Here is a 24,340-nt window from a genome sequence, read left to right as displayed (position 1 = left end):
GAAAAAAAGATATAAACGGAGGAGAGCTCAGCACGGAACAAGAGGTTCGAAATTCTTGTATTCGCAAGCAAAAACAAAAAAATCTAGTCCACGCGTTGTTTTGACGAAAAATCTCCAGCACACAACCGATGGGAAGCAGGTGCCATGTATGCGGATTACGTGCATTTTCTTTCTTGCCGAGAAAGAAAGAAGGCGATCTCCTTTGCCGAGAAAGACTAGTCTTTCACCGTCGTCCTTCAGCAGCCCACCTTCACCAATAACCTGATGAGGGCGACGTCGGATTTTTGAGCGCGCAGATCGTGTTGTTTTATTAGGTTTTAGGTCCCTACTAGTTTAGGTTTTAACTGCTTGACATCTTAGATCTAGCAAGGGTGACGACGAAGCCATATCATAAAGCTTTAGCTTCTTTTGTCGACACGGCGTTTTGCTTTTGATGGGCGGTTAATGGATGCCAGCATGTTTCAAGCATGGATGGTGTGGCGACAGCGACAGCGACATACCCTATGCTGGATTTGTGTCCATGGGCTCCGTCATTCCGATGGCGTTCGCTCTGGCGTTGGCAGCATTCCTATGGTGGACTTGTGTCCTTAGGCTCCGTCACCGCGATCGCACATGCTCTAACGTCGATGCGGAGCACGAAAGGTTTGTTCAAGATTGGGTGTCGGTGGTTTTCTCAATCGGTGACAGCTGGAAGACGATGGATTCGTCGTTGGTGGTTAGTGGGTCAGGTTTTCTCCTTCGACATTGTTGTGAGGAGTTGCCAGATTCGAAGTTCGGTGGCGTGTATGCAATGCTGCCCTGGCCAGATTCTTTCAATGGCAATGGCTTTGCCTTTGACAAGCTACTTTTGAGGTCTGAAAAGCTGTAAAATAGCGATGGAGTCGCGTCGAGCTCGGTAAAGAGGTGGTATGTCCCTTTTTCCTTCTATGTTCGTTATGGTGGTGTCAGAGACGCATGATGGAAGTTGGCATCAAGCTCAGGAGATTATTCAGTCTTAATTGTAATAGCCTTTCTTTGATGAGGTCGTTTGGGTTGAAGCTTGGATTTTGTTGTCTTTTTTGTTTTATCAAGTCGGCGTCTACGTGGTTTGTACTTTATTTTTATTATATGAATGTGACTCGTATTATCATAAAAAAAGGTGGCATGTGTTCGGATATGTCAATATTACAATTACACAGTGAATACTCGCACACCTTGTCTACTCTCAAAAAAATGAGTTTGTTCAGTTTTATCACTACCTTTATCCTAATAGTATTCAAAATGTGTTTCTGAAAGATTGTTTCATTTCAATATTTATTTATGTTGGTCATAAGATGGCAAAGGAAGTTATTTACTTCTTGTAAATTTCATGTTTTCTATGCACCTAGTAACAGTGCGGAGACAGGGGTGTTAGCCAGGGCCTAGAGCCAGGCCAACATGCAAATTTTTCCACTAGGACACTGAGTATTTCAGCTAGAACAGTGTATTAGCTTTGTATTCCGTTGGTCTGGCCCTCCCCAAGCTAGTTTAGCAGCTCTTGGCCCTATCCATTCAGGTTTTCTCGCTCCGCCACTGCCTAGTACTAACATCAATGAGGCATAGTTGCTTCCCCGCAAAAAGAAGAGTAAACAATACATTAGCTCAAAATCAACTAGAAAATGATGGACATTGTCCACACGTAGAGAGCAACCGAAAACTTGTACTCCTTCCATTTCATAATGTAGTGCGTATAGATTTTTTTCGCACGTCGAACTTTGCAAACTTTGACCACATTTAGAGAGAAAAATATTTACATTTAAAATACCAAACGCATATCACTGGATACACCGTGAGTTATACTTTCATATTGTATATGTTTGGTATTGTAGATATAGATAGTTTTCTTCATAAACTCGGTCAAAGTTTGCTAAGTTTGACTTAAAAAAATGTACATGCACTATATTATGGAATGGATGGAGTAAGTAAAAGTTTGGCATCAAAATTGTCATTGTATCACATTCATTGTGAAAATCAAAAGTTAATAGAGAAACTTCACGATAAAGGCAAATAATTCGTTTGGTATGTATTTATTGGATTCTAGACTAGACTCAAATCATGATAGCCAACAATGCGGTAGTGGCACAGGAGCGGCTGAGAAAGATTACCAATATCCTACTGAAAATGCGGTTTACTAGTGCCGTGCTAAAAGCGTAGGGTCCAGTTTACGATCCAAAAAAACGTGGAGTCCTGCCTAGAACACAACCAATTCAAAGAACAGCTGTTACGGCGGAAAGAGGAAGAAAATGATTGAGTACACGGTGACATCCTTTTTCTTCTTTATATGGGGAGTGCTTCGGTACAACCCCTAAAACGTATAATGGATAGTATGATAATTTCACATTAGGTATAGGAATACCCACCCGATGTTGTACGTCCGCGTGTGACGTCATAAGCCCGCCCGCGTATGCCGCATCCGTCGTTGTACGTACGCCCGCCCGCGTACCTGCACCCGTCGCTGTACGTCGCCGTCGTACGCCCGCACGTCTCCACGTTGGCGTCGACAGTTGTTGAAGGAAAAAAATGACACGGTAGCCGCCGACGCACGCCGTCGAAACCCTGAACCCTAACGCATCCATGCCGTCTCCACGTCGGCCCCCGTTTGCACGAAGTCGCCGTCGCCCGTGTCGCCGCCCAAGCAGGCCGCCGCGCGTGCCCCGGCGCCGTTACCGCTGCCGCCGCGCATGCCTCGGCGCTGTTGGCGCTGCCGCGCGTCCCAGATGGCCGCCCACCCGCGATCTACGTCGTTGCCTCCCTCCGCGCACTACGCGTGCTACGACCAGCCATCGTCCTCATGCCGTCGACACCCGCCTCCGCCGGCCAGCAACGTCACGCCGTCATCACGTTCATCATCGAAGGAAATGGATCCGGCTGAAATCCTCGCCGCCGTGCAAGAGGTTGGTTTGAGACATCGTTGTGCTTGATGAGATAATTGTTTTAGGGATGATGTTACACGGCGTTTGATTGATCGTACAATTTTTTTAACTATCTATAGTTAGAGGAGGAGGGCGATTATGATGGCGATGATTACGGCGAGGACAACGAAACCTCGTCACTGAATATGGATGAACCTGGAGAGGAGAACTACATGAGTTTGGATGAATCTTATAGTGGCAATGTAAGTGTGATCAATGTTGATAAAAACAATAAATATGATAGATCGCACGGACAATTTCATATTTTTTTGCATCATGCAGCGACATGGCGATGATGATGATGATGATATGGATATAGATGATTCATTTGCTGAAAGTGCACTCCGGGTATGTTATTATAAAATCAGAAAAGAAATGACATAATAACCATATGAGCGCTTACATGTTTTTTTTGCAATGCGCGCAGATGGACGAGGACGGGAACTTTGTGAGGAATATTGTGGACGATGAAAGTGACAAATCAAACATTGATGCATCTGATGATGACAGCTCCAGCAAAGTAAGTTTTGAAACTTACATGACTACATTACATATTAAAATCAGATTTGATGAATATCAGCAAGAATCATTGGACATGCATTGGAAGGTCATGAGGAAGACATTCAAGTCACTAAGAGAGGCTTACATTTTCTATAACCAGTATGCTTACGAGCGTGGTTTCAGCGTAAGAAAGGACTCACTGAAATATTCAAAAGGTCCTGAGGGAACTAAGCGCTTGAGGAAGTATCTGTGTGCGAGAGCTGGGAAACGACAGGCAAAACTTTGTACAATGGAAGGCAGGACCCGCAGGCTGAGAGGGAAGACTCGTTGCTTCTGCGATGCGCATATAACTTTGAAACTTGATAAAGAGCGTGACGTTTGATATGTCAGCAGTTTCAATGATGATCACAGTCACGTTCTAGCTAGACCGGATGAAGTCACGTTTCTTCGGTCTCATAATCAGATAAAAGAATATCAGAAAGCTGAGATCTTAACCATGGTAGGTGATGGAATCAGGAAACATATGATTTATGATAAACTCGTCAGTAGGTACGGGTCATATGCAAAGGCTGGTTTTGGGAGGAAGAAGCTTTATAACATGTGTTATAGAGAAAAAATGAAGTTGCCTGCACAAGGTGATGCAGACACTGCCATTGGGATCATGATGACCAGAAAAGAGAGAGATCCAGATTTCTTCTTTGAGCACACCGTCGATGATGAAGGAAGGCTGAAAAACATATTCTGGTGTGATTCTCAATCATGTCGAGACTATGTTGACTACGGTGATGTGACAGTATTCGACAACACATACATGATGAATAGGTATGGCATGCCATTTATACCTTTTGTCGGTCTGAACAACCACCGTTGCACCACGGTATTCAGTTGTGCTCTTGTGTCTGACAAGACGGAAGATACATATGTTTGGCTGCTTCAGACGTTTTTGAGGGCTCACTGTCAGAAGAGGCACAGGTCAGTAATTACTGATGGAGATGCAGCTATGATTAAGGCCATAAGAAAGGTACTTTCAGAGGTTTGGCATTGTCTTTGCTCGTGGCATATTGAGAAGAACATGCAGAAACACCTTCATCATAAGTCTCTAAAGGAGTTCAGGTCTCTAGTTTATTATGCCACTTCAAAAAAGGTATTTGAGGAGAGATGGGCAGCGTTTACCGCCAAATGGCAACCGGAGAAAACAAAGACATGGTTATGTAGGATGTACAAGAAGAAAAGGCTTTGGGCTGCATCATATCTGTCAGGTGGGTTTTTCTTAGGTATGCGAAGTAACCAGCGAAGTGAGAGTCTGAATTCATGCCTTCACTTGCATCTAGACTCCGGTATGACTATTGTTGATATGATTGTGCACTATGAGAACTACATAGTTCGTCTCTGTGAGAACGAGGCGCATGACGATTGCACAAAGTCACAGATAGTTCCAGTACCAGTATTGGACGAGTGTAAAGATATTGAGAAATCAGCTGTAACGCCCCGAGGCCGATGTGCCAGGTGTCTTCCAGTTATTCGCTGTTGTTGCCTTGTCATTGCTTGGGTGTCATGCATTGCATATCATGTCATCATGTGCATTTAATTTGCATACATGTTCGTCTCATGCATCCGAGCATTTTCCCCGTTGTCCGTTTTGCAATCCGGCGCTCCTATGTTCTCCAGTGTCCCTTTCTACCTCTTTTCGTGTGCGGGTGTTAAACATTTCCGGATTGGACCAAGACTTGTCATGCGGCCTTGGTTTACTACCGGTAGACCGCCTGTCAAGTTTCGTGCCATTTAGACTTCGTTTGATACTCCAACGATTAACCGAGGGACCGAAAAGGCCTCGTGTGTGTTGCAGCCCAACACCTCCTCAAAGTGGCCCACAACCCACCAAAACCCCCTCCATCATCTCGGTCGTTCGATCATGATCGCGTGGCCGAAAACCGCACCTCATTTGGACTCTCCTAGCTCCCTCTACCTATAAATAGGTGGCTCCCTCCGAAAAATCGCCGGACATGTCCATCCAGTCGCCGGACACGTCCACTCCCGCCGCCATATCGTTCCAACCAATCACAAGCCGCCACGTCATCGCCGCCGCCGCCCTCGCCCACTCACATCGCGCCACCTGTCCTGCCGCCCTTTCCCCCTGCCACCGCAACCGCGCGGGCCCGCGAGCCCATGGCCGGCCCGACCGGGCCCAGATCTGTGCGCCGCCGCCAACCGTCTCGCTCGCCACGGCTCCTCACCGGCGTTCGCCGCCTCGCCGCGGCAACCTCACGCTGGCCACCGGAGTGTTGACCTCCCGTGCTGGAGCCCCGCACCTCCGCGATGATCCCGCCGCCATGCAACTCCGTTGACGCGCCGCCCGACGTCGTTTTCCCCGCGTGCACCTCGCCGGCGCCATGCCCGCAACTGCAACGCGTGGACGCCGAGTGATGGGGTCATGTACCTAGGGTAGGGTCGTAGACCTGATCTAAGTACCCTGCCCAAGGACACCCTTAGAAGAGGTCACCTTCCAGTCGACCAACGAGGGACTCACTCGACTGACTTGAAGGACTCGACCACGAAGACTCACTCGACCACCAGAAGGTCAAGAGGCACTCTGCACTGCAACGGCCTGTAATTAAGTAGACTTTATGATAGTAAAGACACTTTATGTGGGGCGTTACCAGTAACGCCCCGGACTTAACTCACCTTAAACCCTCTCCTACGTGGGCTGGCTGGGGTCCTGGCGCACTCTATATAAGCCACCCCCCTCCACAGGTAGAAGGGTTCGGCTCCTTGTAACTCATATACACATAATCCACTCGACCGCCTCTGGGCTCCGAGACGTAAGGCTTTTACTTCTTCCGAGAAGGGCCTGAACTCGTACATCCCTTGTGTTTACAACCTCTCCATAGCTAGGACCTTGCCTCTTCATACCTACCCCCCACTCTACTGTCAGGCTTAGAACCACGACAGTTGGCGCCCACCGTGGGGCAGGTGTTTTAGCAATTTTGTGGAGAAGTTGCGATTCTTCCGAGTACTTTCATCATGGTGGCTGCTGGAGTTTTGGTCGAGAGTCGAGAGATCCATCTCGGCGCTCTCACCTTCATCGCCGACGACTCCGCCTGGCTCCAGGAGGCTCCACTCGACGTTGATGCGCTCCCCGTCCACGGTGCGACACATTTTCGCGCATGTGTCCGCGGCGTTCTGCTGCGGCAACCGTCGACCCCGTATCGGTCGACATCCCCATCGACCACCCTCCCGGTCTCCCGCCAGCGCAAGCGCTCGGGCCGGTCGAGGATTCAGCGGTGGGTGAGGCACGCGGTGGCTCGCCAGACGGCCACCACCCAAGTTGCAGCAATCGAGCCCGACGAATCTCTCTACGGCCTGTTCGATCTGTCGACTGGCTCTGTAGAGACCGCATCCGAGTGCGATAGCAGTGATCCAGCGGCGGAAATCCTGATGGTCGACGGGCCCCGCAGTCCCCCTGGCTTCGCCCGTGATGGTGGAGCAGGCGACGGAGGCGACCCCGCACGAGACCACGAAGAGTACCAGCCCGAGCCACTCGACTCTCTGCAAAGAGAAGAACTTCGCCGCAGGAACGTGGATGTCCTGCGTACTCCCATCGCAGGAGAAACCCCCGAGGCTCGCGCCTTGGAGGAGGCACGTTTGGCCAATTTGGCCGAACGCACTCGACTGGAGAATCTTCAGCGAGCACTCGACGAGCGTGCGCGGCAACGAGTTCCCGACACCAGTCGACGTCAACTCTTCCCGCCGACTCAGGTATATCGAACCCCAATCCAGAATTTAGCAGCTGCGACCCGTATAGCAGAGTCCATCCAGCCCTCTCAGTCGGAAGCTGGCAGAGGCTTGATGCAGATCAGGGATCTGCTCCGGGCAGCAGGAGATCAGAATTCGGCCGTGTCGCAGTCGCGCAACAGAATTCACAGTCGATCCGTCGCTGCGAATACGGTTCAGTCGGCTCACAGCCCCAGATCGCCTCCGCGGCGTGAAGGGCGCGAGAATCGGCGAGACCAATATGGTGACCGACTCGACCGAGATGATAGGCGTCGAGTGCCCAATTCCCCTCCGAGGGGTGGGTCTTACGCTCCTCGGCAGCAAGATGACAGACGTCAGCTCAGTGCGGGGCGAAGAGTTCCAGTCGACCCCAGAGAACCAGGCTTCGACGCGCGGTCCATTATCGTGCAAGGTTTGGTCGACCGAAACAGAGCCCATCGAGGTGGACTCGACAGAGATGCGCCCACAAGCAGTCGAGTGCATGTTTCTGGTCCTGAATGTTTCAGCAGAGCTATCAGAGCCGCAGTTATCCCTCCCAATTTCAGGTTGGCAACAGGAGTCAGCAAGTTCACTGGTGAGTCTAAGCCTGAAACTTGGCTTGAGGACTACCGAGTGGCGGTTCAGATTGGTGGTGGGAACGACGAGGTGGCCATGAAGCATTTGCCCCTCATGCTGGAAGGCTCTGCCAGGGCATGGTTGACTCAATTACCTCCTAGCAGCATTTACACTTGGGAAGATCTGTCCCGAGTGTTCATCAGAACGTTTGAAGGAACTTGCAAGCGACCAGCTGGACTGACAGAGTTGCAAGTCTGCGTGCAGAAGACCAATGAGACTCTCAGAGAGTATATTCAGAGATGGATCACTTTGCACCATACTGTGGAGAATGTGTCTGATCATCAGGCAGTCTGCGCCTTTAAAGATGGCGTCAAGAACAGAGAATTGAGTTTGAAGTTTGGTCGAACCGGTGACATGACCTTGAGTCGGATGATGGAGATTGCTACCAAGTACGCCAACGGCGAAGAAGAAGACCGACTCCGAAGCGGCAAGCACAAGCCGAGTCAGTCGGAAAAAGGAAACACCAGTCGGAAACAGAAGCGGAAGGCTGAACCGGCAGCTCCTGGAGAGGCTCTGGCCATGACTCAGGGAAAGTTTAAAGGGAAACCAAAAGGATCCTGGAACCCTAAGAAGGTAAAGGATAAAGAAGGGAACGACGTAATGGATATGCCATGTCACATCCACACGAAGAAAGACGAAGAGGGGAATATCATCTACCCGAAGCACACCACTCGCCAATGTCGACTCCTGATCCAGCAGTTTCAGGGAAAACAGTCTAATAACAAGGAGAAGGAGTCGGACAAGGCCGAAGACAAGGAGGACAGTGAGGAAGGATATCCGCATATCAACTCTACTCTAATGATCTTTGCAGATGTGGAGAGCAAGAGTCGATTGAAAGTAATTAACCGTGAGGTGAACATGGTTGCCCCAGCAAAAGCAAATTATCTGAAATGGTCCCAAACACCCATCACCTTCGACCAATCTGATCACCCGACTCATATTGCCACCCCTGGGAGGCAAGCTTTGGTGGTCGATCCAGTTGTTGAAGGCACTCGACTGACAAAAGTGCTTATGGACGGTGGTAGTGGGTTGAATTTGCTGTATGCAGACACACTGAAAGGAATGGGCATTCCGATGTCCCGACTGAGCACCAGTAACATGAGCTTTCATGGAGTTATACCAGGAAAGAAAGCCGAGTCACTCGGCCAAATAGCTCTGGACGTGGTGTTTGGCGATTCGAAACATTTTCGCAAAGAGAAGTTGACGTTCGAGGTCGTGGATTTTCAGAGTGCATATCATGCCATTTTGGGGAGACCAGCTTATGCACGATTCATGGCTCGACCATGTTACGTGTACCTCAAATTGAAGATGCCCGGCCCCAAAGGAGTGATCACTGTCACCGGTGATCGGAAAAAGGCAGAAGAGTGCTTCCAAAAGGCTCAAAGATTGCTGATTCCCAGGTGACAGCGGTCGAGTTCGAAGAATACAAGCAAAACGCAGATCCGAGTGACTTGCTGCGATCCAAGAAACCCGCCACAGAGTCTGCATTTCAGTCGTCCGGTGAGACGAAGCCTGTTCACATTCACCCGACCGACCCCGATGCAGCTCCGACCCACATCTCCACAACACTCGACCCGAAATAGGAAGAAGCGCTCATCCAGTTCCTCCGTGAGAACTGGGACATTTTTGCATGGAAGCCCGCTGACATGCCAGGTGTTCCCAGGGGACTGGCTGAGCATCGCCTAAGAGTCGACTCATCTGCAAAACCAGTCAAAGAGCATCTTCGGCGGTCCGCCGTCCAGAAGAGAAAAGCCATTGGTGAGGAAGTGGCTCGACTGTTGGCGGCAGGATTTATCCGAGAGATATACCACTCCGAGTGGCTCGCTAATGTCGTCATGGTTCCTAAGAAGGACAAATCACTCCGAATGTGCATTGATTTCAAGCACATCAACCGGGCCTGCCCGAAAGATCATTTTCCTCTCCCTCGCATAGATCAAATTGTTGACTCGACCGCGGGATGCGAGAGACTGTCTTTTCTAGACGCCTACTCCGGGTACCACCAGATCCGTCTGTACGGACCCGACGAGGTAAAAACAGCTTTCATCACTCCATTCGGGTGCTTCTGCTATATCACCATGCCATTCGGCCTCAAGAATGCCGGAGCCACATTTATGCGAATGATTCAGAAGTGTCTACTCACTCAAATCAGTCGGAATGTGGAAGCGTATATGGATGATATCGTCGTCAAGTCACGAAAAGGTTCCGACCTGCTCGCTGACCTCGCCGAAACATTTGCCAACCTCAGAAGGTATGATATCAAGCTCAATCCATCAAACTGCACATTTGGATTTCCTGGTGGCAAGTTACTCGGTTTTCTTGTTTCCGAACGAGGAATCGACGCTAATCCAGAGAAGATTGGCACTATTCTCTGAATGAAACGCCCTGTGCGAGTGCACGATGTCCAGAAGCTTACTGGATGCTTGGCCGCATTAAGTCGATTCATCTCACGACTCGGTGAAAAGGCATTGCCTCTTTACCGACTGATGAAGAAGGCAGACAAGTTCGAGTGGACTCCAGAAGCTGATGCAGCGTTTGCCGAGCTAAAAGCTCTGCTCTCCACCCAGCCGGTGCTTGCTGCTCCAATCAGCAAAGAGCCTCTGTTGCTCTATATCGCAGCCACAGGACAAGTCGTCAGTACTGTGCTTACGGTCGAGCGGGAAGAAGAAGGAAAAGCTCTCAAAGTTCAGCGCCCAGTGTATTATTTGTCTGAAGTCTTGACTCCATCCAAGCAGAGATATCCTCATTATCAGAAGCTTGTGTATGGAATATACATGACCACAAAGAAGGTTGCTCATTATTTCTCTGATCATTCCATCACAGTCGTCAGCGACGCTCCACTATCAGAGATTTTGCACAACAGAGATGCAACTGGTCGAGTGGCCAAATGGGCGATTGAACTTCTTCCCCTTGATATCAAGTTTGAGGCAAAGAAAGCCATTAAGTCCCAGGCAATAGCAGATTTCCTCGCCGAGTGGATTGAACAGCAGCAGCCGACTGAAGTTCACTCGGAGCATTGGACCATGTTCTTTGATGGCTCTAAGATGTTGAATGGTTCCGGTGCTGGGGTTGTCCTGGTTTCCCCCAGAGGAGATAAGCTCAGATATGTGCTCCAGATTCACTTTGATTCCTCCAACAATGAGGCAGAATATGAGGCCCTCTTATATGGGTTGCGCATGGCCATTTCACTCGGCGTCCGTCGCCTGATGGTCTATGGCGACTCGGATTTAGTGGTCAACCAAGTGATGAAGGAGTGGGACGTGAGAAGCCCAGCCATGACTGGATACTGCAGTGCAGTGAGGAAGCTGGAAAAGAAGTTCGAGGGGTTGGAGCTCCATCATATACCCCGACTGAAAAATCAAGCAGCTGATGATCTAGCAAAGATAGGTTCCAAGAGAGAAGCCATTCCGAGTGGTGTGTTCTTGGAGCATATACACACTCCGTCAGTCAAAGAAGATCCTTTCACCGAAGAAGCTCCACAGCCCAAGAGTGCCACGGATCCGACTGAGGTTGAAGTCCCAGCAGTGGTCGACTTGGTCATGGAGATCTTGGTGGTCATTCCCGATTGGACAGTTCCATATATCGCGTATATCCTGAGAAAAGAGCTCCCGGAGGATGAGGAAGAGGCTCGACAGATCGTCCGTCGATCTAAGGCCTTTACCGTAATCAAAGGACAGTTATACAGAGAAAGCGCGACTGGAGTTGGTCAGAAGTGCATAACGCCGGAAGAAGGTCGAATCATCCTTAATGATATTCACTCGGGGACCTGCGGTCATCATGCGTCCTCTCGGACTACCGTGGCCAAAGCATACCGAGCCGGATTTTACTGGCCAAAGGCGAATGAGATGGCAAAGGAGATAGTGGATAAGTGCGAGGGATGTCAGTTTTACTCGAATATGTCGCACAAGCCTGCATCAGCCCTGAAGACCATTCCACTCGTCTGGCCTTTCGCCGTATGGGGGTTGGACATGGTCGGTCCTTTGAGAACAGGGCGAAGTGGCTTCACGCATGTACTGGTGGCAGTCGACAAGTTCACCAAGTGGATTGAGGCTAAACCAATCAAGAACCTTGACGCCGGTACTGCTGTTAGCTTCATCAGGGAACTAATATTCAGATATGGAGTCCCGCACAGCATCATTACGGATAATGGGTCGAACTTTGACTCGGAGGAATTCAGAGATTTCTGTAACTCTCAAGGCACACGGGTCGACTACGCTTCAGTCGCCCATCCGCAGTCGAATGGACAAGCGGAGCGAGCCAATGGCCTGATTCTCAAGGGATTGAAACCCCGACTGATGCGTGATCTCAAGCATGCAGCTGGAGCTTGGGTCGACGAACTTCCCTCAGTGCTTTGGGGACTGCGGACCACACCTAATCGGTCGACCGGAAGAACTCCATTCTTCTTGGTCTACGGAGCTGAAGCAGTCTTGCTGAGTGATCTTCTCCACAATGCTCCTCGAGTTGAAATCTACAACGAAGCAGAAGCTGAACAAGCGCGGCAGGACGCAGTCGACCTTTTAGAGGAAGAAAGGGAGATGGCTCTGATCCGGTCGACCATCTACCAACAAGATTTGCGTCGTTTCCACGCCAGAAATGTGAGAGGTCGAGCCTTCCAGGAAGGAGATTTGGTTCTTCGAGTGGATCAGCACAAACCACACAAGCTTGCTCCTTCTTGGGAAGGTCCCTTCATTGTCACCAAGGTTCTCCACAACGGGGCGTACCGTCTTTACAACGTCGAGCATAATATCGACGAGCCCCGAGCTTGGAACGCGGAACTACTCCGCCCATTTTACACTTAAGGTTTATCACTCGGATGAGTTGCAATAAAGTACTTCTGTAGTTCATGGACCTCAAAATAATAGTGTCATAGTTCCTCCATAATTTTTGTCACTTTTTATTTTTGTCCAATAAAATTCCCCCTCAGTGGGTGACTTAGCCGCGAATCCGCTCCGCCTAAGTTTGTAAAAAATCCTACCGAGTGGTGAGCCAGACTCCCACTCGGAGGCTTAGCCGCGAATCCGTTTCGCCTAAGTTATCTAAAATCCTACCGAGTGAAGAGCAAACCTCTCACTCGGGGGCTTAGCTGCAGCCCTGTGCTCGCCTAAGTTATCGAAATCCTACCGAGTGGTAAGCCAGACTTCCACTCGGAGGCTTAGCTGCAGTCCAAGTACTCGCCTAAGTTATCTAAAATCCTACCGAGTGAAGAGCAAACCTCTCACTCGGGGGCTTAGCTGCAGCCCTGTGCTCGCCTAAGTTATCGAAATCCTACCGAGTGGTAAGCCAGACTTCCACTCGGAGGCTTAGCTGCAGTCCAAGTACTCGCCTAAGTTATCGAAATCCTACCGAGTGGTAAGCCAGACTTCCACTCGGAGGCTTAGCTGCAGTCCAAGTACTCGCCTAAGTTATCAAAAATCCTACCGAGTGAAGAGCAAACCTCTCACTCGGGGGCTTAGCTGCGAATCCGTTTCGCCTAAGTTATCTAAAATCCTACCGAGTGAAGAGCAAACCTCTCACTCAGGGGCTTAGCTGCAGCCCTGTGCTCGCCTAAGTTATCGAAATCCTACCGAGTGGTAAGCCAGACTTCCACTCGGAGGCTTAGCTGCAGTCCAAGTACTCGCCTAAGTTATCTAAAATCCTACCGAGTGAAGAGCAAACCTCTCACTCGGGGGCTTAGCTGCAGCCCTGTGCTCGCCTAAGTTATCGAAATCCTACCGAGTGGTAAGCCAGACTTCCACTCGGAGGCTTAGCTGCAGTCCAAGTACTCGCCTAAGTTATCGAAATCCTACCGAGTGGTAAGCCAGACTTCCACTCGGAGGCTTAGCTGCAGTCCAAGTACTCGCCTAAGTTATCAAAAATCCTACCGAGTGAAGAGCAAACCTCTCACTCGAGGGCTTAGCTGCAGCCCAGTGCTCGCCTAAGATATAAAAACCCTACCGAGTGAAGAGCAAACCTCTCACTCGGAGGCTTAGCTGCAGCCCAGTGCTCGCCTAAGTTATCGAAAACCCTACCGAGTGAAGAGCAAACCTCTCACTCGGAGGCTTAGCTGCATCCTAGTGCTCGCCTAAGTTATCAAAAACCCTACCGAGTGAAGAGCAAACCTCTCACTCGGGGGCTTAGCTGTAGCCCAGTGCTCGCCTAAGATATAGAAGTCCTACCAAGTGAAGAACAAACCTCTCACTCGGGAGGCTGAGCTGCAGCCCAGCGCTCACCTAAGTGGACTAAGGAATAAGTCGATTGCAGTAAGTGCCCTGCTTTGAACCTGCAAAAGACATTTCGAGCCAAAAGCAATCACATTCAAACGACAAATTCAAGTTCGGATAGATACCTAAAGGAACCGAAAGTGCTCGGGCGCTAACCCGTTAAGGTTTATCGGTTACAACTCCACTCGGCATACCGAGGCAAATTTAAAGCGTCGAGCTTAGAAGAGGTTTTTTACCCCTCCTGTGGAGGGCTGGAAGGTGCAACAAACTCATCAAGATCAATTCCATCTGCGATCCGAGTGGAAGCCGCAAGGAAAGTTTCCATAAAGGACCTGAAGTCGTGTTTCTTGGTGTTGGCCACCCGGAGGGCCGCCAGCTTCTCTTCTCGTGCATCTTTGCAGTGGACTCGGGCCAGACACAGAGCAACATCTGCACCGCACCGAGCCGAGGACTTCTTCCACTCCTGCACTCGACCAGGGATCGTGTTCAAGCGAGCCATCAGCGACTCAAGGTCATTCTGAAGTGTCTCCCCGGGCCAGAGCGTCGAGTCGATGCGAGATGTGGCGACCTTCAGCCTTGCGAGATAGTCCACGGCAGCTGCAACACGGGACTCCAGTCGGAAAACATTCATGGCAACTTCGTCGTTCACCGGAGAATTAACGGGGTCGAGGTTTGGTTCCAGCCGGCTAGTTTCTTCTTCAAAGTTTTGACAAAATTCTGCAAGGACGATCACTGAGTCAAGGTGATGGTCGAATGGAAAAACCACGATTGGAAATGATTACCGAGCATAGAGGTTTACCTTCAAGCATAAGAAACAGCTTCTTTGCAAGACCACTCAGGAAGGCCTCCAGATCATTTTTCTTCCCAGTCAACTTACTGACTTGGTCGGTCAGGGCAGCTTTATCAGTTTTCAGTCGACTGACCTCCTTGTTGGCGATCCCAAGAGCAGCTTTCAGATTGGTATTGTCTTGTTCAAGCTTGGTGACTGAAGCTAACTTCTCGTCAGCAAGCTTGATCTTCTCAGCTAGTTCAAGGTCTTTCTTCTGTTGGGCCTCCCTTACCTTACCTGCAAGTTACAGCAAGATCAGATTTTGAAACAAACGAAGGGAAAAGCAGTCGTCAAGGTCTCACCAAACATACCTTCGGTCTCCTCCTTTGCCTTCGTCAGTTTCTCCTGAACCAGCTTCAAGTTCAGCTCGAGTTGAGTGTGCTTGTTTTCCAGCTCAGAGTAGTGAGCCACAAGATCACAGGAGTTCTACGAAGAACCAATCGACTAGATGTCAAATATAAATTCACTTCCGAGTGAAAAAGGGAAAAATCACACGTTTCTAAGACTACAGCCGAATACAAGCATTTGACCGTAGTCTCGGGGACTACACCCAGTGGGTGCACTCAGCGTGCCCCCACTAATCCTATTGAAGATAGAGTCGACCAGTCGACCTCGAAAAAAAAAGAAGAGAGATGTATTCTTCAAGACTGTAATCGACTGCAAGCAGTCGACCACAGTCTCGGGGACTACACCCAGTGGGTGCACTCAGCGTGCCCCCACCGGTTTGCAAAAACCATTCGACATAGTCGAATGACGGAAAGCCTGAAATTATAAAGCCTAAGGCCAACTGCCAGCAGTCGACCTTAGCCTTGGGGACTACACCCAGTGGGTGCACTCAGCGTGCCCCTACTAATACTATTGAAGACAGAGTCGACCAGTCGACCCGTTTTTGCGATATCCAGTCGCCATAGTCGAATGACGCAGAGACTGAAATTATAAAGCCTAAGGCCGACTGCCAGCAGTCGACCTTAGCCTTGGGGACTACACCCAGCGGGTGCACTCAGCGTGCCCCCGCTAACACGGAATCTGAATCGACACACCACTGGGTGACTACTATAAATTCTAGAAAGAAAAGTTTTTTGGTAGCATATCTTAACAGAACAGGCGGTGGTCGACTGACCTGAACATTGCTTTGAAGGGCGGAACTGGCGTCATAAGCTGCCTGGCTCGCATCCCGGATGGTCCTTAACTGCTCCATCATGATCCCTGCCTGGCGTATCGCCTCCTTCGCGGCGCCAGCTTGGTCCTCTGGGACGTGGTGCGTCGTGAAGAGGGAGGGCTGCTGAGCACTCGTCAGTGGATCTGCGAAGGACACAGTGTGTCGAGTGGTGTTCTCTTCCTCCGCAATCAGAGTCTCAGGCGCCGTCACATCCTGGGGCACCCTGCTGGCGGACGCTTTCCTACTCCTTCTGCGCTTCAGCGGTTCCTCATCCTCATCATCATCAGGGAGAGTGATAACAACATTGGGTGGAGCTACAGAGAAGAATCAGGATTAGAGATCATGAGTCAGTCGACTAAAAACGGCGTTAAGAATATAGTACCTGGTTTTGAGGTTGCTGCGTCCTCCATCTCATGGTCATCAGCCCGGGCTGAGGTCTCAGAAGTAGCAGCACTGCAACTCCAAAGAATCAGTCGACTAACTTCAGCGTCAACCAGAGACAAAGTTCACACAAAATAAGAAGACTTAAGCAGCATGATTACCCTGATATGGTGGGGATGGACACCTTCATCTTCGGCAGGAGCTTGGTCGGCTTTGACGGAGCCGCCCTGGGCTGCTTCGGCGCCTTTTCAGTCGGCGCCGGAGAGGTGGTCCGAGGGCGCTTGGTCGACTGTGCAACGGTCGCAACCCCCTTGCCACGTTCAGTCGAAGGGTCGTGGACAAGCTTCGACCGCCTTTCTGAGCGCGGTGGTACGACCTCCTCCTCCTCTTCTTCCTCGTCTTCAGCGTCATCTTCATCACCGTCATCGTCGTCATCGTCATCATCATCCTCAGCAACGTCCGAGTCCCACTCCTCCTCCTCCTGGCTCTCGCCCCCACTCGCCTCACCCTCCTCAGTCGGAGCCTGTGCTCCATTGGGCATCGAGTACAGCTCGGTGAGGGCCTGATAGACATCAAGACAAGGATCAATCGACCAATTGGCAGAATAAACAGAAATGAATATGACAAGAACACAGTGGAGAGCAGAGCAGGCATACCTTGTTTGGATCACTGTGGTGGTCGAGTGGAGGAATCCTTCTGGCTCCGCGTGGGTTATCCTTGTTTCCGGTAACGGCGGCCATCCATCTTTCCAGAGTGACATCGTCGACTGCTTCTGGATGGACCCGAGTCTCGTCCTCAGTCCCACAGTACAACCACATGCAGTGGCTCCGGAACTGAAGGGGCTGGATACGACGCCTAAGGAAAACCTCCAGGAGATCCATGCCCGTCACTCCCTCCCGAACCAACTGTACTACGCGCTCCATCAACATCTTCACGTCAGCTTTCTCCTCCGGAATCAACTTCAGAGAGGAGGGCTTGTTCACTCGGTCCATGGTAAACTGAGGGAGTCCACTCGACTGCCCCGGCGTCGACTGATCCTGGCAGTAGAACCAGGTCGACTGCCAGCCTCTGACTGACTCGGGAAAAGTCATGGCTGGGAAGGTGCTCTTATTCCTCACCTGGATCCCCAGGCCCCCACACATTTGGACGACTCGGGTTCTTTCGTCACCTGGGCTCGCCTTCTTCACGGTCTGAGAGCGACACGTGAATATATGCTTGAACAAGCCCCAGTGCGGTCGACAGCCCAGAAAACCCTCACACATGGACACGAACGCGGCAAGATAGGCGATAGAATTTGGGGTGAAGTGGTGGAGCTGCGCTCCAAAGAAGTTCAAGAAACCATGGAAGAAAATGCTTGGCGGCAAAGAAAATCCACGATCGACATGGGTAGCCAGGAGCACGCACTCACCCTCTTCTGGCTGGGGCTGCCACTCCTTCCCCGGAAGCCTCGCAGCTCCATGGGGGATCAGGCCCTCATTGGCCATGTCGAGGAGATCTTTCTCCGTGATGGTCGACTGGATCCAATCTCCTTGGACCCAGCCCTTCGGCAGGCGGGATCTAGACGAAGACCCGCCGCGGCTGGTGGATCTCCCCTTCGCCTTCTCCGTCGCCGACGCCTTCTTCGCGCGTTCCAGCGCCGCCGTCTTCTCCTTGGCCATAGTTGCCGGTGAGACGCGCGAGGAGAGGTTGGGCGGAGGCGAGAGCGAGCGCGTTGGGCGGAGACGAAGGGAGCAGAGAAAGAGAATGCTGAGGCACTGTACAAAAAACCCTCGCCGGGCGCATTTATAAGGTCCCTTCCGAGTGGATGACAGGTGGGCCCGGTCGATCTAATCATATCCAGGAACAGTTATGCAGGCGGGATACGTGGCGAAGAAAGCGGCGCGGGGATCGAGGCGTCTATGTCCCGTCCCATCCGAACGCCGCGGTCCGCTCCGCTTCGCGCGCTTCCCCAAATTTCGCATCCCGCGGAATCCGCGAACGGCAGATCGGTCTGTCAGACGCGGGATTTCTTGTGATCCGTCGCTCGGAAATCGTCAAAGCCCGAAAGATCACTCGACGAAAGAAGAGAATGGATCGAGTCGACTGAAGACAAGTTGGTCACTATCAACGAAGAGATTCTTTGGTCCAGAACAACGCACGACCAGTGTGCAAAAGTTAATCGGAAACAACATCAACTCCTTCTTCACTCGAAGCCTCAATCCATTCGGGGGCTAATGATGGGGTCATGTACCTAGGGTAGGGTCGCAGACCTGATCTAAGTACCCTGCCCAAGGACACCCTTAGAAGAGGTCACCTTCCAGTCGACCAACGAGGGACTCACTCGACTGACTTGAAGGACTCGACCACGAAGACTCACTCGACCACCAGAAGGTCAAGAGGCACTCTGCACTGCAACGGCCTGTAATTAAGTAGACTTTATGATAGTAAAGACACTTTATGTGGGGCGTTACCACTAACGCCCCGGACTTAACTCACCTTAAACCCTCTCCTACGTGGGTTGGCTGGGGTCCTGGCGCACTCTATATAAGCCACCCCCCTCCACAGGTAGAAGGGTTCGGCTCCTTGTAACTCATATACACATAATCCACTCGACCGCCTCTGGGCTCCGAGACGTAAGGCTTTTACTTCTTCCGAGAAGGGCCTGAACTCGTACATCCCTTGTGTTTACAACCTCTCCATAGCTAGGACCTTGCCTCTTCATACCTACCCCCACTCTAGTGTCAGGCTTAGAACCACGACACCGAGCCCCTTCGCCGTCCTCGTCCGACCCTGGGAACGGGACCCCTGGCTCGGATCCGCCGTCCGGCCGGACCTGCTCCTCCACCCACCGGCCTCCTCGCCTTCCGGCGCTCGCCGGAGTCCACCCAGTCGCCGGATCCGGAGAAGATGGACGAGATCCATCCATCCCCGATCCAAACGGCCGCATCGTACCACTCCGTCCCGATCCGCGAGATCCACTTTTCCCGGGGTGAGATATTTCACTAAGTCCCCGAAATTTCTAGATTCATATGCCCATGTTCATCATGTCATAACTTTGCATCCGTAGATCCGTTTTGCACGTGTAGCATATCAAAATGTTCGTCTCAACGAGTACATCATTTCATCGCATTGCATCATTTTCATTTGAACTCATCTTGATGTCTGAAATGCTGTTGGAAGAAGGTTATGTGAGGAATATGTCAGATCTGTTTCAGCAAATGGTATTTTGTCATTTTTGCCATGATTAATGTGTGCATGCTATGATGTTGAGCTCTACATGTGTTTTGTTATATGACATGCCATCTTTACAGAGGTGCTTACCATTTATTTTTGTGATATTTGTGGTGACTAGCACAAGCTTGCAAAGTAGTGTATTCGGTTATGCTGATTTCAGGGACTTAGAATTTCACCAAGTACTTGTCCTGTTTTTGTTATTATGCCATATGTTCATGTTGTTTCCTAGTGATCCGTGCCTCTTTTGAGGATGATCAGTAAGGATGTTTTGTTAACATTGTGGTGCTCTATCCATCCATGTCTTTGTTTGCAATTATGAATCACCCTAGCTTGAGTCAATCGAGCTCTACTTTTGCTATAAAATGTTCCTGGCAGATTGTTAACTTGTTTCGCAATTTTGCCGAGGTTGTTGCTATTGATCCGTGCATGCTATGTTATTGTTCTTGCCATGTCTATCTTCTATGCCATGTATTCTTGATGGGTGTATGCTTAGTTTGTCATGCCATGCTCTGTAGTGAGTGCATCGAGCTCGTAAACATGCCTACTCTTTAACTGTTTTGCATGTTCCAGTTTTTCACTAAGTCTGAATCTGTTTATGTTTTTTGCCATGTTCACATGCTTGCAATTGTATTATCTGATCCCTTTTGGCTCAAGGTAACTAAGGGACTTTTGTTAAGTGCTTTGAGTAGCTTCATGCCATGCCTTGCTTTGCCATGTTAAGTTCCTGTAGCATGTACTTTTCATGCTCTAAAGTGTGCTTCCTGGAGATAAATTCCAGACTTGTGTTAATTTCACTAAGTCTGAAACCTGTTATCGTTTGCACTTTTGCCATACTTGTTTGAACCTGTTATTGAGTGAATTAGCCGTAGCTCAGTGTTCATATTTTGTTAATCTTCTTGAGTGGATCCCTGCCATGTATCTTGTTGCCATGTTTGAGTGTTGTAGCATATTTATCTTGATGCATTTAGATGGCTACTTGCTGTTTATCGCAGACCGGTGCCATATTTGTTTTGCTTGCCATTTCCAAACCGTGCATCCGATTCCGGTGATCTTTATATCGATTTCAACCAAAATCACCTCACCTTTCCAGTGGCACTCTTGGATTTCCATGTTGAGGCCAGGTTCAATCATTCAAGTCCAAATCATGCATATGCATCACATACCCGCATATCATGCCATGTTCATGTGTGGTTTGTTTACTATGTTTTGTGCTTCTTTCCGGTGTTGCTTCTTCGGGTTGGTTCTGATAACATCGCGTTTGTGAGGACACATTCGACTACGTCCGGTTGTCTTCTTCATGGGCTCGTTCTTCTTCCTTGCGGGATTTCAGGCAAGATGACCATACCCTCGAAATCACTTCTATCTTTGCTTGCTTAGTTGCTCTCTCTTTTGCTATGCCTATGCTGTGATACCTACCACTTGCTTATCATGCCTCCCATATTGTTGAACCAAGCCTCTAACCCACCTTGTCCTAGCAAACCGTTGTTTGGCTATGTTACCGCTTTGTTCAGCCCCTCTTATAGCGTTGTTAGTTGCAGGTGAAGATTGAAGTTTGTTCCTTGTTGGAACATGAAGATGTTGTTCCTTGTTGGAACATGTTTACTTATTGGGATATCACAATATCTCTTATTTAATTAATGCATCTATATACTTGGTAAAGGGTGGAAGGCTCGGCCTTATGCCTAGTGTTTTGTTCCACTCTTGCCGCCCTAGTTTCCGTCATATCGGTGTTATGTTCCCAGATTTTGTGTTCCTTACGCGGTTGGGTTATAATGGGAACCCGTTGACAGTTCGGCTTGAACAAAACTCCTCCAGCAAGGCCCAACATTGGTTTTACCATTCGCCACCTAGCCTCTTTTTCCCTTGGGTTAGGCCAGCCTAAGGGTCATCTTTATTTTAAACCCCCAGGCCAGTGCTTGTCTAAGTGTTGGCCCAACCTAGAGCACCGTGCGGGGCCATCCCTTGGAAACTTGGGTTACGTTGGCTCCCGTATGCTTAGCTTATCCGGTGTGCCCTGAGAAAGAGATATGTGCAGCTCCTATCGGGATTGTCGGCACAGCGGGTGGTCTTGCTGGACTTGTTTTACCATTGTCGAGGATGTCTTGTAACCAGGATTCCGAGCCTGATCGGGTCTTCCCGCTAGAAGGAATATCCTTCGTTGACCGTGAGAGCTTGTGATGGGCTAAGTTGGGACACCCCTGCAGGGATTTGAACTTTTGAAAGCCATGACCGCGGTTATGGGCAGATGGGAATTTGTTAATGTCCGGTTGTAGAAAACCTGAAGTTGACCTTAATTAAAATGCATAAACCGCGTGCATAACCGTGATGGTCTCTTCTCGGCGGAGTCCGGGAAGTGAACACGGTGTTGGAGTTATGCTTAACGTAGGTTGTTCTAGGATCACTTCTTGATCATAGTTTCTCGACCGTGCTTTGCCTTCTCTTCTCGCTCTCATTTGCGTATGTTAGCCACCATATATGCTAGTCGCTTGCTGTAGCTCCACCTCATACCTTTTACCCTTCCTATAAGCTTAAATAGTCTTGATCGCGAGGGTGTGAGATTGCTGAGTCCCCGTGACTCACAGATACTTCCAAAACCAGTTTGCAGGTGTCGTTGAACCGTGCAGGTGACGCAACCAAGCTCAAGGAGGAGCTCGATGAAGATCTTGTCCTTTATATTGTTTCGTTCTAGTCGATCAGTAGTGGAGCCCAGTTGGGGTCGATCGGGGATCTGTGTAGCTTTGGGGGTACTCTTCTTTTATTTTGGCTCCGTAGTCGGGCCTTGATTGTATCTGGTTGATGTAATGCTTTATTCATGTAATTGTGTGAAGTGGTGATTGTAAGCCAACTATGTATCTCTTTCCCTTATGTATTACATGGGTTGTTTGCGAAGATTACCTCACTTGCGACATTGCTTTCAATGCGGTTATGCCTCTAAGTCGTGCTTCGACACGTGGGAGATACAGCCGCATCAAGGGCGTTATAAGTTGGTAATCAGAGCCTTCCCCGACCTTAGGAGCCCCCTGCTTGATCGAATCGTTGGCGTTGTTGAGTCTAGAAAAATGTTTTGAGTCATCTAGGAATTATATATATCGGAGAGTTAGGAATTCTTTTTACTCCTCAGTCCCTTCGTCGCTCTGGTGAGGCATCCTGACGTAGAGTTTTGACTCTTCTCTTCTCAAATTTCACTAAAAAAATTCAGGATCACGCGGGTATCTTGGAATCGTTCCGATGGTTTTGTGACGAGAACATTGTTCTTGGTGCCTCCTGTCATTTAGGGGTTGTGGCAGTGTCCCGGGGAGTTGAGCTCCGAGGTGTTGTCGTCACAATTTTATCGTTGCATTTCTGGAATACCTGAGATTAGTTTTGCCGACGTCTAAAATCTCTTTTATGCAGTTGTTGGTGAGATAACCTCGACGCCACCCAGTACTGGGGCGGGAGTTTGGGAGTATTGCCATAACTCGTATAATGGATGCTTTTCGAAGGTTGAGGTAGACGATTTCTGAAGGTTTCTTGGTTATGTGTTGAAGGATGGATACAACTGGATGTAGGATTTGCTAGTTTTGGGTGAGATATTATGCTTTCCCTGTATCCCCAACACCTGATTGCATAACTGGGAAAATTTCGGGAGTTTATAAGTGGGAATTCAAGTAGCTCTTAGGATATCTTTCCGACGGATGTATGATATGAAATTGGGGTTCGACGTCTAGTGGTCCGCCTATTCATGGTTGGTTTTTACAGTGGTCTCGTTGTGTCTTAAAGAGTCCTTGACTATGCCGACTCGGGGACGCTTCATATGTCATGTGCACTGCCTTGTACATGATGGTGATGTACGATCGAGCCCGTGTAGGCCCCACCACGAAAACTTCGGACGAAATATCTATCATATGTTGGTTACGGCTTATTCTGCAAGCCAATCCTTTGTTTTTGGTTTTGTTGTGGTATTCGAGTTGCTTCGATGTCAAGTGTTGATTTCATACCTTTCCTAAACGGTGTTCTCATACTCCGATGTGAATACAAATCCTTCATGATAATCGAGATTGTCATGTCAATCCTTTTAAACCGGTGTGCTTCTCTTCACGTGGATCCGATCATTTTAACATCGCAAGATCACCTCTTGGTTTTCTCAACGGTGTTTGTTTCATCCGTCTCCAAGTTGCCTTTGTTTTTCCCGCCCACCCACCCTTTTTCTTCAAGGATTCAGATTTCTTGATCAAGTGGCCATCTTATTCATGTGAAGTCTCTCCATTCCTTTTCCGTCAATGTTCTTACCCGGTGTTTCTCATGAAGATTTTAACGGAGCTTCAAGTTCTTCATTCTCCATTCTTTTCTTCTCCGGTGGATTCAATTCAAGCTTTTGGTGTTGATCATATCCCTTTTCCTCGTTTCAAATGTTTTCTCATGCCGTTGCACCTCATAATCATCCACTTCTCGTTATTCAATTGTTCTGGTGCCATGAAGATACCTCAGAAGGCTCGTCTTGTCATTCAAGATCCGTTCAACCTATCTCGAGGCTGTTATCTCTTTCAAGCCTTTTAATTCAACCGGTGCAATCTCTCTTTTCAAGTAATCTTTTCAATGGTGTTTCTTTTGAGTGGGCCCTAACCCACAGGTCATTTTCTAGGATCTTACCTGACTCTTCTTATTTTCCCGGAGGTATTCTCAAATTCTTTTCGAAGTTTGACGTAAGAATGATTTATCATCAGTCAAATGTCTTCTCCAAGATCTGTCAAAATCTTTTCATCGT

Source organism: Triticum aestivum, chromosome 6A (genome assembly GCF_018294505.1).
Source record: "Triticum aestivum cultivar Chinese Spring chromosome 6A, IWGSC CS RefSeq v2.1, whole genome shotgun sequence".
In the NCBI taxonomy this organism is placed as follows: Eukaryota; Viridiplantae; Streptophyta; class Magnoliopsida; order Poales; family Poaceae; genus Triticum; species Triticum aestivum.
The sequence above is the reverse complement of the archived record's forward strand: the minus strand, read 5'-3'. Positions refer to the sequence as shown.